The following is a 15,965-nucleotide window of genomic DNA, read 5'->3' as shown; positions in this document are numbered from 1 at the left end:
AGAAGGCTTTGTACGAACTCAAGCAGGCACCCAGGGTATGGAATTCAAAGATCAATGGATGCTTGATGATTTTTGGCTTCACCAAGAGTGATGTGGATTCTGACCTTTACTTCATGATTATTGATGGTGATCCTTTGATCTTGGTGTTGTATTTTGATGATCTATTCCATTAGGGTGGAGAGGCTCATTTTTAGGTGCAAGAGGGAATTGGATTCAGCGTTTGAGATGAAGGATATTCGGTTGATGCATTATTTCTTAGGATTGAAGGTGTGGTAGAGACCTGGTGATATCTTCCTTGGATAAGGGAAGTACACAGTTTGGATCTTGAGGAGATTCGGTATGATGGACTGCAAGTCCATGGCTACACCTATGGCGATGAATCTAAAGAAGTTGAGTGATTCTGCTTCAAATTTAGATTTGGTGGATCCCACGATGTATAGTTAATTGATTGGATCCTTTGTGTACCTACTTAACATTAGGCCAAATATTTACTTTGCAGTGAACACCCTAAGCCAGTTTATGGTTGAGTTGATGCATGTACATTAGGTTGTAGCAAAGCATGTGTTGAGGTACCTACGTGGTATAGTAGGATATGGTGAGGTGAGGCTACAAGGATAGGTTAATTTTGATTGGGTGGGGAGTGCAGTGGATAGAAATAGAACCTTGGGGTGTTGCTTCAGCTTGGGATCGGCTATTATTTCTTGGTTTAGCAAGAAGAAGACTTCTATCACACTTAGTATAGAAAAGGTGGATTATATCACAACCAGTGTTGCAAGTAAGGAAGTAGTGTGGCTTCAAAAGTTGCTTGCAAGGCTATTTGATCAGGAGCTAGAGACGACTTTAATATATTGTGATAATCAAAGATGTGTTAAGCTTTCAGAGAACCTAGTTATTCATGGTAGGCCAAAGCACATTGAGATCAAATATCACTTCATCTGAGACATGGTGTAGAAGGGAGCAGTGAAGCTCCAGTACATATCTACACACAAGCAAACTGTGGATATTCTCACCAAGCCTCTGTCTAGGGGGAAGCTTGTATAATTATGAGACAAGCTTGGCATGATGCAGAATGTCTCCCTCACTGAGAGGGAGTGTTGATGTTTTTGCAGCATTGGGAAGAAATTTTCCCACAGGGTCATGTTGATTTGACTAGTGGGGGAATGGTATATTCACCCATCGAGCCATGTTGATTTGGATGGGGGTGAATGGCACAGGGGTAGACATTCTCCCATGGGGTCATGTTGATTTGACTAGGGGAGATTGATACATTCACCCATGGGGCCATGCTGATTTGGCTAGGGGTGAATGGCCCATGATTCTCACATTATGCTCTAGGATGGAGTGATCTATTTTTTATAGAGCGGGTTTGAATTGTTTATTGATTGGGGTTTTTCACCCAATAGTGGGGTAAACAATTCTAGTCTAATGTTCAGTTGTGATGTAGGCTTCACTAATGAAGGGGTTTCTTGTGATGAGAAGCCACCTTGATGAGAAAAATCATCAATAGACAAGCATGTGAGACAAATCATCAACATAACAAGCTCATTTTAATCTTTTCTAGTTGAGGAGAAATTTGGCCGAGTAATCTGTTGTTGGAGATCATCTTTATCTTTTCATCATCATCATTTTATCTCTCTTTGACAGCCACAAATGTGAGAAAGAAGGATGATTTGACCATGCCGCATTCACTGAATTTGATAGAGCTTTGGCCAGCATTGACCCGATTGGTTTGACCATTGTTTGACCAAGTTTTGGAGGTTGCATATGTGAGGTTTGACCATAGGTCACACGTGTGTGTTTGATCGCAGACCGCATGCATGGATTTGACTGCAGGAGTTGACCACGGGTCCGAGTTGACCACATAATTTAATTGTTTGACCAGTGTTTACCAAGTTTATTTGATTGTTTCGTTAGCAGTAGGATAATCAAGTTTGACTGGTATTTGACTTGTATTATTGGCACATATTTATAGAAAAAAAAACATTATTTGTAAGCCTTGCTAAAAGGCAAATTATCCTCCTGAAAATATTGTTGGATTTTTCTCCCAAGGATGGGTTTCCCAAGTGAAAATTTTTTTTTGTCTATTGTGCGTGGTTTTCTTTCTATGATCTTTACTATTTCCGCTACATTTACTATTGATATTTTATGAGTATAATTATTCAATGATATCAGTGGCATAAAAATTAGAGTTTGAAAATAATTAGGAAGTAATTATTTGTATTCTACTACACTTGCCATAACATTTCAACAAATTTCAGGTAAAATAGATGCCAAATATTAGTAATAGAGATCAAATCCTCTAGTAACCAAACCATCATTCCATCTCTAAAAAATAGTCAAATATATATCTCTTCCTCTAAGTGGTGCAACTTCTTTGGTCAAGAATAGTCACTCATGCACAAGTACATGTACCTTGAGCTAAATTGGAATTGAAGTAGCCTCTTCTGCAAGGCACAGTGATCTCTAGATGTAGGTAGATAAGGTTGCATGAAAGGAGCACTTCAATACAAATGAATAGATAAGATTGAGCTCAAAATAGACTACATGTATCTACCTTGGCTAGTGCACCTTTCTTGTGGATAAGAATTAATTCCTTTGCCATAAATAATCTCCAATTGAAAACTACTCTTTGAATGTATAAGATGGAATCTTTTTTCAAAGATACTTAGGTGACGAATATTCAACTTGGTTTAAGGTGTCTTTAGGTGAAGTTTGTTCCTTTAGTTTGCTTTTATAACCATCTAATTCAGTGATTATGATTATGTTTTTGACTTGAAATAATCTAATGGCTCACCTTATTCTTGGTATTAACAACATTTGATCCACACTTGACTGGTCCATGATATCTATTTAGAGAGTAAAGAGGGTCATTTGTTGATGATCAATTATTGTGATATGTTCATGTAATATATTTTCTTTTTACGTCAATATATTGCCTCAATCATCTATGTTACTTGGGGCCATGCATTATTTCCATCTTCATGGACTTAACCATGTAAACATTAGTGTTGATCTTTGATCTCTATGTGTGAGTAGTTTCCTTAAATCATTCATGTTGTGTGTATATACCCTATTTTCAAACAAAAAAATAGGGTATTTGTACCCCATATTGCCCCATTAAGTACAATCTTCCATTGCCTTTTTCCTTTTAAGTACTTTTTATCAAAACAAATATTGTCTTCAAGAATTTAGCATATAAAGATTGTGATATGAAACAAATTTTTAATAACTCCCTTTAAGATATTTCATCTGATCTTGTTACTCTGGGAGATTAGCCATATAGACCTCTTAAATTTTCCATAGACAATGTTATCCTCTTTTTCCTCTAATATAAAAATATTGGATTAAGGGGCTAAATTTTATTTTGATAATTCATATACCTTAACATTTAGTTCTTTATAATTGTGTTGAAAACAAATTTTCAAGAAATTTCCTTTAAGTTTTATAATTATTTCCATTATTGGGGATGAAAGTAAATATCCATGTTATGTTTTATTTTCCTAGTAGAGAAATATCTTAGAAATCTCTAGAATTTGAAGGCATATTATGCCTTTTGTTAGAGGCTATCTCATTAGCAACCAAAGCACATACATCTCAACCATATTATTTGTACCTTCCCTCATAATATATTTAAATGAAAATTTGTGATTTTCCTTTAGATATAAGATATCTCTAACGACATATATTCCAAGAATCTGTTGACATGCACCATTAAAATACCCCCATGGATCAGCTTTAAAAATTTATGGATTTTTGAAAATTGTATGTGCCTTAACTTTACCAGGTTTCCACGGTCCTCCATATGCATGGCTAATTTGGTGAATATCTAAATAGATAGCGTCTTCTTATCCTAAAAATTCATTTCATCCCTAGTTGGCTTGAGGACCCATGATACAGTACATGGAAATTCCCTATGATATTTTATAAATTTATCCTTTACCTGATTATTTAAATAAATCACATATATTCACATAACATGTTTTCTTATTTCCTGTCAATTTTAGAGCTTCCTCTCAAACTCTTTTAGTGAGGGAAGATTAAACTAGAAGATGGTCATTTGATTCCTCCTGTTTTTTACATAAAATGCATCTTCTTAGCTCTTGTCAGGTTATTTTCTTGCAATTATCACTCGCCAATATTTGGTTTTATAATGTTGACCATAGAAATAATTTGGTTTTCAATGGCACTTTGAATTTCCAAATAGGATTTTATCACTACTTTTACGTACATCTACTTCCTCAAAGCAAGCCTTATATCCTAACTATATTGTTATGCAGTCAGCTCACAAAATAGAAGAGATAGATCAACGACTTCAAAATTAGCCTCTTCAAGGGGGAAACCTCCTTTAAATTACACAAATGAACATTCCTGGATGATTCAAATGACAAAACCTCCTTTTTACATATAGGAGTCTAATGGGTCACAATATAATCAGATCCGACATAATAATAATAATGTAAGGGCACAACAATAACAATAGTGGGCTTCTATGGGGCACAACAATAACAATAAGGGGGCTACACTAACAATAACAATGAGGGGATACACTAGTATTATAGGGACCTAACACACCCCTCTCCTTCAAAAAAGTGTTGTCCTCAATGCTTGAGTAGTTCTAAATGCTTATGTATAAAATTCTCATTCTCCCATGTGGAATCTATAGTGGGTAAGTTCTTCCACTTGATGACATACTTTGAAATTGATCAATTGCGGAGCTTTTGAGTTCTTGTTTCCATGACTTATTCAAGTTCCAATATGATTTTTCCTTCCTCGTCAAGTTCTGGCAATATTGTTTGAACTGGGAGCTTGTCACCTATAACCTTCTTTAAGCATGAAACATGGAAAATTGGGTGCACTCGGGAAGATGCATGAAGCTCCAGTTTGTATGCCATAGTACTAATATTTTGCAACACCTTGTAAGGACCATAATAATTTGGTGTTAATTTATTATCCTTCTTAGCTTGCTTGAGGGACATTTGTTTGTATGGTTATAGCCGTAAAAATACCCAGACACCTACATCAAAACTTCTTTTGTTGCGATGTTGATCTACCTATTGTTTCATTCTATTATGCGCCAAAGTGAGGTTATCCTTTAAGAGTTGGAGAACTTGTTGCTGATGCTCAATGTGATCTTCCACTACATGAGCCTTAGAATGATTGTCCAAGACTTTTTGGAGATCTGAAGAAATAGATGATTTCGATGTTTGAACCTCTAGTGAATATAATTATGCAATTACACCCCCGTTGTTCTTTCTTTAGAATCTTTATTATGCCATTAGAGTTGATTATATTTCTTGTTTTCCCTGCGATACCCCTTAATTCAACTTCCATTCCTTCCCAAAAAAAATTCAAGAAAATTTCTTGAAAAGTAAAAGCTATCGTACCCAAATATTGTAACGATTGGACTCCTAGTACAACATCAACACCACCCATTGGAATGGAAAGCATTGGACTATTCAATACATATTCTCCCATGGATATCTTGATATTACGCCACTTTCCAGATCAATTTATGGTTCCTCCATTTACAACAATCACTTGACACTCTGGTGCAAATATAGGAAGCAATTTAATTCCTTAGCTATCTTACAATGAATAAAATTATGGGTACTACCTGAATCAATCAACATTATTACCTTTTTCTTCTTGATATGTCATTCTATCTTGAGAGTTTGAGGAGTGGTAATTCATGCCAATGCATTACAAGATATGGTCGGATTCATTTCTTATTTCTCTGGGGTTGGTTCTTGGAGTGTGTCCTCTTCTTTTGATGTTTCTTGTTCCTTTTCTTCCTCCTCTTCACAATCTATGTAAATCAATTTCTTCTCAGCACACTTATGACCTTTAGTGTATTTGCTATCGCAACTGTAACAAAGCCCTTTCGCTCTTTTTTCTTCCAATTGTTGTTGTTTCAACCTTGTAGGTTATGGAAGGGTAGGAGCAACAACACTTCCATCTTAACAATTGTGAGTGGTAGGCTTCCTTGTTTCCATAATTTTTCTTTCAATTTTTCTTTCCAACCTGAATTCCTTCTCCAATGAATCAGGTTTCCAAAGGCAAACCTCATGTTGCATGTTATCCTTTAAATTCCCTATGACGACATTAATCCTACACTCCTCTGGAATATAATTTACCCTTATATTCAACTTTTGGAAGTCCTCAATGTGCTATGCCATTGAACCATTTTGTTTCATATTTTTCAATTGGCTAAAGAACGTGTTTTTCTTTGTATCCTCATAATGTGCTATTATTTCCTCTGTAAAAATTGACCAAGTGACAAGTGGTTTACGAGAACAAAGCCATCGATACCATACAAACTGATTGGGTTCTAAATATAAATTTTTAATGTGTACCTTTTGTGTGTGTTGCAAATTATGGAGATCAAAATATTGCTCCATCTGTAGTATCCATGTTACCGAATCCTTGCCATCAAACTTCCTCATATCAATCTTTGGAATATGGTGGGTCTTCAATCCAATGTTAGATTCTATGAAATCATGATTAACATTTCTTTTTTTATCATCATGAGTTTCATCTAATATATTTTCACCATTATGAAGCATTTCTTGTAGCAACTTTGTCAAACCTTCCATGTCTTCTTTTAAACCATTCTTAAAATATTTCATGTTGCCTTTCATTTTTTATTCTATACCATCCATATTAGCTTTCATGTCATCCTTCAAACCTTCCATGTCTGATTTTAAACTATTCTTCAAACCATCCATCTTAGCTTCCATTTCATTTTTGGTTACTCTTTATGAGAGCGAAATTTGTTGCACTTGGTCTCGTAATTTTGATATATCATGTTGCATTTCTTCCTCTTCTTCATGCATCATAGTAGAGATTTCTAGTTTCTTACTAGGTGTTCCATTTTCTTGCTTCGAGGCATTTTGAAATAAAACAATGATATCTATGCTTCATTATGCCCTTTGAATCACTTCAAACTTATTTTTCAAATAAAAGTTATGCAATTTAAAAAAAAAAAAAAATACACACATTTTTATTTCTTTTAGGAGCTCGATCTTGAAATGATTGTAACTCTGTAATTTCGGATCTCCAAGTTCTGAAATTTCTTCCTATGGTAGCTCTCTAAGTCCTCTTTCCAACCCCATAAGTCTGATCGATATTGGATTCTTCAAGAAAGAGTTATTCCAAATCTCCCACGATGACCTGATTATGGACTGGTTTAGTAGAGCGAAGTTGTACGGGATGCCACGTGTCATTGTTTCAACCTTCGACTCTGAAATTGCTACACGAAAAACTAGAGTCCATGTGATTTTATCCACTTTTTACAGAATTCAAATTTGATGCCTGAAATGAAATTTATGATGATTTTCCCTAGGTCACCTGTTTGAGACAAAATTCTGGAGCCCGCAAAAATCCTAAATTCCTCAGAGAATATCTCTGAAAATATAGCGAACCAAGATCTGAATTTTTTACACAAATTCATATGTGATTTTTTCTCCATGTGGAAAAATTTCAGCTTATGAAGCCTCGTAGAAAGAGTTATGGCGATTTACCCTAGGTCACCTTTTTTGAGACAGAATTCTAGATCCCGCAAAAACCCTAACTTCCACAGAGAATATCTCTGAAAATATAGTGAACCAAGATCTGAAATTTTTACACAAAGTTCTCTGAGATTTCGGATCGACGTGGTAAAAATCTCAGCTTTTGAAGCCTCATAAAATATATATATATATATATATATATAGCGAAAATTCCAAGATGACCTATTTGAAGAAGCAAAACCCTAGAATCGAAGAAGAGATAGATCAACGACTTAAAAAATAGCCTCTTCGAGGGGAAACCTCTTTTACATTACGCAAATGAATAATTATTGGATTATTCAAATGACAAAACCTCCTTTCTATATATAGGAGTCTAAGGGGTCACAATATAATTAGAGCCGACAATACAATAATAATGTAAGGGCACAACAATATTAATAGTGTGCTTCTATGGGGCACAATAATAACAATATGGGGACTACATGGGCACAACAATAACAATAAGAGGGATACTTTAATAATAACAATGAGGGAATCCACTAGTATTATAGGGACCTAACATATATTGTGAACATTTCCATGGAGTTATTTATTTACTAAAAAATTACATCCTCTCATCCCTAAGCCTAATATCATTATATTGTAATATCATAATAAATTAGTTTGATTCCTTTACTTCTTCTCTTTGAAGCCCTGGGTTACTAATAGTTTTACAACCTTAATTATATATGGGGATAATCGTTGGATTGATCACCTATAATAAATAGTGAATATTTTACCTCTTATTTAAAGAGTTAAATAAAGGATTAGAGGGCATATGATTTCCTATGCAACCCACCCAAGGGTCCTCTCTGACTCTTAGTTTATCACCCTTGCCCACACGCCAACCAATTCCTTCTCAAACTAAAATCCTTAACTAGATACTTCCCTATCATGGAGGCCACCACTGTTGACTTAGTCAGTAACCTAATCCAACCCTATAATATTTTTGGGTATCTATAATTTTCAAACATCACTTGTCTTCATAATGCTTCATCAATATTCCTCTTCTTGATAATGATCGTAAAACCAGTTAGAGATTATTATCTCTAGGTTTTTCTCCTCTTGATAATCACTTGTAGCATCAATTAGAGATTATTCTCTCTACTTTTTTATAAGGCCAACTACAATCTTTGAACCTACAATCATTTGGGGTCGACATGAACCCTAAATATTTGACACCATTGTTAAAAGCATAAACTTTTAAAGGGGAATTTGAGTTATATCTCCTTCTTGTTCCACTTCTAATCCACTAAACAAGATGGTGTATTTGGAGTATTTACCACCATACTTGTTGCTCTACAATATAAATATAATATTTATTTATACGTTTATGCTTCCCTTACTATGCCAATACTAAAAATAATAACATCTAAAAACTATACGTGGGATTATGTTAAAAACACCCCCAAATTAGCTCTTTTGATGGTTCATTCCCTCTTATATGATTTTACAACCCCTCTTAGGCCTTCATCCACCAATAAAAAGATAAAAGAGAAAGTACGGTAATGGGAACCCTACCTTAGTCCCCTTGAAGGATAGTAAAACATGGATGTTGATCCAGTGATTAGAACTACAAATGATACTAAAGTTAAACAAACCTTAATCAAATTTACAGCCAGAGGACTCATTCCAATATGAATTAATAGTAATCTAATATCAAGCTAGCTAACACTACCATATGCCTTAGCTAGATCCAATTTAAGCACCATATTTCATCTTCTTTACCTTAATGGAGTGTAGACCTTTTGTTGACAGTGTTGGACCCGCCAACATTCAGGGGATCTCCCCGGTATGAAGTCCCAATCAGAGCTCACACTGTTTGGTGTAGGAGTCCCATCCAGTATAAAGGCTCGGTTTCCAAATCCTTAAAGATTTTCCTTGGCTCTAGTTGTCATCACGAGAGAGGGATGCAATGGTGTCCTCGAAAAGCAAGGGAGGTGTGCCTGGTGAGTGTGCAGTTGCACTTGTTTCAAGGTTCTTCTACTACAAGAGGGGGGAGAAAAGTGAGCCTCTAAGTGAGAGGTAATAGTACCACCCAGGAAGAGACACACATGAACTAGAAGGGTCTGTCTAACATCAAGTGGAATAGTCCACAATGGATGCAGCGGTCGTTACAACCAACAAATGGGGAAAGATCTGTCTAATATCCCATGGAACAGTCCACAAGGATGGGATAGCAATAACAACCATTACAACACATTCTCATTAAGATAAGCACTAAAATAAACGAAATAGTTCAACTATCTTAGTACATGTGAAAGCAATCATGAAATACAAACGTCCACAAAATAGGCTTCCAAACATTCATGGTCCATGCATGAAGAATGTGTTGGCCTTAAAGGCTTTTGTTATTAAACAAAATTTCCAAGACACATGTTTACACTGTACATCACTAGCTCTAGTAGTGGGACATTGGAGCCACTCCTTGCTCCAAAAAGAACTAGATGATCTCTCTAATGCCTCGTGGAAGGAGCCAAGGTGAAAAGTCCTTTTCTCATACAATGAGGGGGTATATATAACTAAGGTGTGATGCTTCCCCTTTGTGACTCTTTGACTACCCTCATGATCGTTCAAATTCCTATAACTTTTCAACTTACATGACTCTTCATATTCATGTATGCCCTTTGGACTTCCACTTTACAATACATTTGAATACAATATATATGGTCCAAAATAGTGATGTGGCATATGACCACTCATGAGATGACATGACATGACACTACTAAGATGGACTGCTTGATGATGTGGAAATGTCAATTCACTGTTTCTGTTGAGTGTTAAATTTCATCTTAGATATGCTTTCTCTTCACCTCTGCATGGCTTGGTGATGTGAAGTCTTCAGTGATCTTTGGTCTTGGATGATAGTTGCAAACTTGTGTCCCTTTGCTTCCTCTTGATTGATCCACTTGTGAGTTCAGCTACAAGATATTCTTTAGCCATGCTTCCCTCCTTATCCTTCTTCATCATCTTTCCATGACTTGATAGTGTACCTATTCCTACAATTCACTTATGACAGGATGACATCAATCTGAAAACCCCCTAGTCTAAGATGATTCATTCTTATCCATGAACTAAGACTGGGACAAGTCAAAAACTGGGGAGAGGGGCCTAGTGATTGCGCTTTGCACAGTTCCAATAGTTAGGGGGGAAGCTTGGGCTCTAAGACTGTGCAATGTGCAGCTCAGGGAGGCTTGAAGGACAAAACTGCGCAGTTTCTGGAGACAGGGGGGTCCAGTTGAGGGAAAGGACACTGGAGGAAGAATTTGAGAAGTTTTGGAGGCTAAGGGATGTTGGGCTTCTGTGCATTGTGATGTTCCAGCAGACAAGGGAAAATCTTGAGGGTTGGATATGCGAAGTGTGAAGTTCAAGGCAAACTGGGACGCACAACTGTGCAATTCTAGGGGTCAAGATCGGGAGTTGGGCTCAGGAATTGCGCAGAAGAGAATCCCTGGAGGACAGGGACTGCACATTGCATAGTTCCAAGAAGCAAGGTCATAGCTTAGAGAGTTGAGACTACGCAGTGCGTAGTTCAGTCGAGGCCCAGTAAAGCTAAGTTACTCAAAAGATTTTCCGAAAATGGCTAAGTGTGGGATGGGTGATGAATTGTGATGAACCTAGAATGTGATCACACACTTAGCATACTTTGATGACATGAAAACATAGATCATCAGACACATAAATAAAGGATTTCCCTCCGTGTGACTGCTTTATGACAAGGTATGACAAGTGCGACACTTAAGATAGGCTTTAGGACGACCGTTACGACACTTGTGTAACAGTGCTCAATACTTTGTTTATGGATACAATAGATGTTTACATGGTTGGAAAAACTCATATACACAAATACCGACCTTCAAAACCATCATAAAAGTCTTGCAAACATTATACGACAACCAAACATGCCAAAAGACGATAGTTAACCCAACATGTAAATGGGACCAAAGAACTACAAGAAAGCTCATGAAATGAGCTCCAGTGTTTGCAACAACAATGTAAAATACCAATGAAGGCTCTGAAAGTGGGTGTAATCCAAAATTTTGGGGGGCGTTGTAGCAGCTACAACACTTGGCGACACACTGGTTGAACTCCATCTTCTATGTCTTGGTTAATTTCTTTTGTACAGGGCCTTGGTTCTTCAGGGAGTATTGATTCCTCGTGTAGATTACTTTGGCCTTCCCACTTACCCCATGAATAGGCATGGTCCCCTCTATGCCTTCTTAGTCGAACACAACATAAGATCTAGCATAATCACAATGTTTCAAGTGTTGAGAAATGGAAACAAGAAATTCCAGTTTAATTTGTCCTTGAAATAAAATGAGAATTAAAATCAAACTCTATTCCTTTAGCAACTTGTAAATAGTTAATTAAGTTTAATTAACTTAATTAGCTTAGTAATTTTGAGTTGGAAGTCTTTTTAACTCATTTATATGTTCTCCCTAATTTTTAGGGGTCCAGTATGAGATTAAATTGAGTTGGAAATTAGATCACTCAGTTTACTGAGTTAAGTTCAATTAAATTAGTTCTAAATTATTTTTAGCACTAATAGATGAATAATATTCAGTTGGTGCACTAATGCATCCACTAGTGATACTCCAGTTAACTAAAGATTCCCTCATGCGAAACTCATGCATGTCAGTTCAGAGAAAGACCCAGTTGATACTAGAGTGTAGGGACAGTGTACTATCAGTGGTAATATTTACTAGAGTGTAAATATCATGCATGCATTAGGAGATTGATCCTATGTTTGGATTGTGCAGTTTTGGAAGCATGAATTCCCTTTAAATACGAGTTATTCATCCTAGGAATTATGCAAGAGATTAGGGGCTTGGAGAGCTGTTGAATAGGCTAAGGATTTGGCCAAGAGCTAGCTTATGAGCTGAGAGAGTTGAGCATACTTGTGCAGAATTGCTCTAGTGAGAACAAGCTTTGTATCTTCACTCATATTTCTGATATATGTAATACAAAGAGCAGGGTTTTGAGCAGTGGATTTCCTCAGATACATATTTTTTTATGTGTCATTGATTTATCTTCTTCTTGTTCATATTGTTTTCATCGATCTACTAGCTTCCACTGGTTGAAAGTAGAAGTAGAATCTTGTCTTTTGCTTTAGTACATTGCATGAGCTTGTGAATCTACAAGATTTTCTACATGCTATCGGAGCTGAGAATAGTATACTAGAGGAGATTTTGAAGTTTTTATTTTTGGGTTACAGGTGAAATTCGAATTTTCGATACATACTTCAGGATCGGCAGATGGTGTTCTACGGTTTGCAGCTCGAGTATGCCTTGGAAGGCAGCTCAAATTTTATAGCCTGGAGGGAGAGAATGGAGGTTGTGAAAGAGGATAATGGCTTGAAGGAATTCATTGATCAATAAATTCCTAAGCCAGAAACACAGGATGTACATAATATGGTCGAATGGAAGAAGTGTGTGGCGAAGGTGAGGCAACTAATCCTTGACAGAGTTCCAGACCACATTGTCTTAAGTCTCCATGGAAAGGAAACTCTCTATGTTATGTGGAAAATATTGACAGACTTGTATCAAAACAATAGTGACCAAAGGAAATTGGCACTAAAGGACAAACTTCAAAAAATCAAAATGGAGAAAGGCAAGACTATTCCAAAATGCTTGACCAAGTTGACTCAATGTTGTGACGAAATTGGAAGTGTTGGAATCACGGTTGCCGAGGATGATATGGTGAGTCTTTCTCTTCTAGGACTCCCAAAGGGTTGGCATAGTTATCTGGACTCTGCCAATGGTCAAGAGAACCTGCCGAATTTGGAACAATTATGGTCAAATTTGATGAAGGAGGAGATCAAGAGGAACTACAGGGATGGATCTTCATCAAAGACTGATGATGAAGAGAACTATGCCTTAGAAATTAAGGTGAAGAAGGGGAAAGGGAAAGCTTCCCATTCCAAATCAAATTCTTATCATGGAGGTAAGAAGAAAGACATGACGAAAGTTAAGTGCTTCCATTGTCATGAGTTAGGCCATTTCTCTACTAATTATCCACTCAAGAAGTCCAAGAAGAAGTCCTCAGGAGGAGCGGTGGGTGAGGCTTTGGTATCTTAATTCAAATTCGATTTTTCCCTCATTGCATGCATGGTGTCATCAATGATGGGAACTGTATGATAATTAGACAGTGGAGCTTCATTCCACATGATTGGTGACAAAGAGTTATTCAGTGACCTGGAGAAGAAAGATCTTTGGATGCATATCGAGATGGGTGATGACGGGAAGTATAGTGTTACTGGATTGGGCACGATTACTTTTCAGAGGGATCATGGGGCTCCACTCACCTTGAAGAATGTTATGTATGTGCCCAGGCTAAAGAAGAACGTTGTATTCATTGCCATGCTTGAGGATAGAGGCTATGATGTGATCTTCTTGAAAGGAAAGGCGTTCCTTCAACACATAGCCATGGGTCAAGTAAAGAAGATAGGGATTTAGGTGAAGAATCTCTATAACTTGGAGGTAGAGGAGTGTGTTTCTTTGAGGACAAAAGCAGAAAGGGTGCAGAGATGAGACGTTGGCGAGTTGTGGCACAGGAAATTGGGCCACTTGCATCATGGGGCTTTGAAGATATTGCAGCAGATCTCTATCGGTCTTCCAAAAGGTACGCTTGAGCAAGTTGATACATGCAAGGGGTGTACTTTGGTAAAATACACCAAGTCTTCCTTTCACGACAGAGACAGTCGAGCAGAGGTTATTCTAGAGTGATTCCATTCAGATGTGTGTAGACTATTCTCGACAGCATCCAAGGCCAAACACAGGTATTATGTTATATTTGTTGATGACTATTCTCATAAATTATGGATATTTTTCATTCAAAAAAAGGACCAAACTTTCACAAAGTTTTTTGAGTTTAAAGCATTGGTGGAGAAAGAGTCGGGCAATAAGTTTAAAGCTCTACAAAGTGATAACAGTGGTGAGTATGTCTCAAATGACTTTAAGAACTTATGTTTAGAGGAAGAGATTAAACAGGAATTGACGGAACCCCATAACCCTCAGCAGAATGGGGTGGTTGAGAGGAAGAATAGAAGCATAGTAGGGGCAGTGAGGGCAATGTTGCATGATCAGGGCCTACCAATACACTTGTGGGCTGAGGCATGCAACACAGTGGTTTATGTTCAAAACCATAGCCCACATCGGATACTCTAAATGAAGACACTAGAGGAGGTTTAATCCGGTAAGAGGCCAGATGTTAGTCACTTCAGGTTTTTTGGGTCATCGGTATATTTCTATGTGACCAAAGATACATGGAAGAAGCTTGAGCTGATAAAAGAGTTGGGAATATTTGTGGGGTACACTAATACATCTCACAATTATCAGGTGTACTTTCTGACTAGTAGGATGACATTGGTTCGCAAGGATGTTAGATTCGATGAGGAGAAGGCCATGCGAGTTTCCTTTGAGAGGGAGCTTGAGCTACATGTAGATGAGGAGATTTTAGCTCCTAAGGTTGAGGAGCCTCATATTGATGTGGAGAAGCCACATGCATAGGATCCGGGAGTGGAGACATCCACTCAGGAAAAGTCTTCTAGAGAGGGAAGAAAGTGCACCAGAGAGGCTAACAGATTGTTTGATGATGCACGGGAGAATGTGGGAGCACCCACTTATAAGCACAGATAGAGCAGGTCACCTAAGAGGTAAACTGAATACATGGCTCTTATGGGCAAATGTGTTGTGACATAGCCATCTTCCTTTAAGGAAGCAGTGCAGCAGTCGGTTTGGGTTGATGTCATGGTGGAGGGGCACGACTCCATTGTTTGTAAGAGTGTTTGGGATGTGGTCCCTAAACCAAAGGATGAGTTGGTGGTGAGCTCCTATTGGCTTTACAAGGTAAAGCAAGATGTAGATGGTAGTGTGGAGAAGCATAAGGCTAGATTTGTGGCCCGTGGCTTTTCACAGGTAGAGGGGATTGACTATTATGAGACCTTTGCTCCTGTTGCAAGGTACTCGTCAATCATATCTATATTGGCACTATCATCACAGATGGGTTTGAAGATACATCATATGGATTTGAAGACATCCTTCCTTAATGGCATGATTGAGGAATATGTGTACATAAAGCAGCCTGAAGGTTTTGAAACCTTTTACTGTGAGTCGCATGTGCGCTGGCTAACAAGAGCTTTGTATGGGTTGAAGAAAGCACCACATGCTTGGTACACGAGGATAGATAGCTACTTCACCGAGTTGGGCTTCACGAAGAGTGAAGCGGATGCAAACCTATACCACATAGTGGTAGAAGGTAAAATTTTTATCATTGTACTTTATGTTGATGATCTCATACTGACAAGTGATGATTAGTTGATCAAATATTGCAAGGAGGACCTTGCAAGAGAGTCTGAGATGAAGGACATGTGGCTCATGCATTACTTTCTTGGCATGGAGGTATGGTAGGGTGATGGGG

Source organism: Pinus tabuliformis, chromosome J (genome assembly GCF_031772625.1).
Source record: "Pinus tabuliformis cultivar Carrire ecotype Pingquan chromosome J, CPIR1, whole genome shotgun sequence".
Classification (NCBI taxonomy): Eukaryota; Viridiplantae; Streptophyta; class Pinopsida; order Pinales; family Pinaceae; genus Pinus; species Pinus tabuliformis.
Note: the sequence above shows the minus strand (reverse complement) of the source record.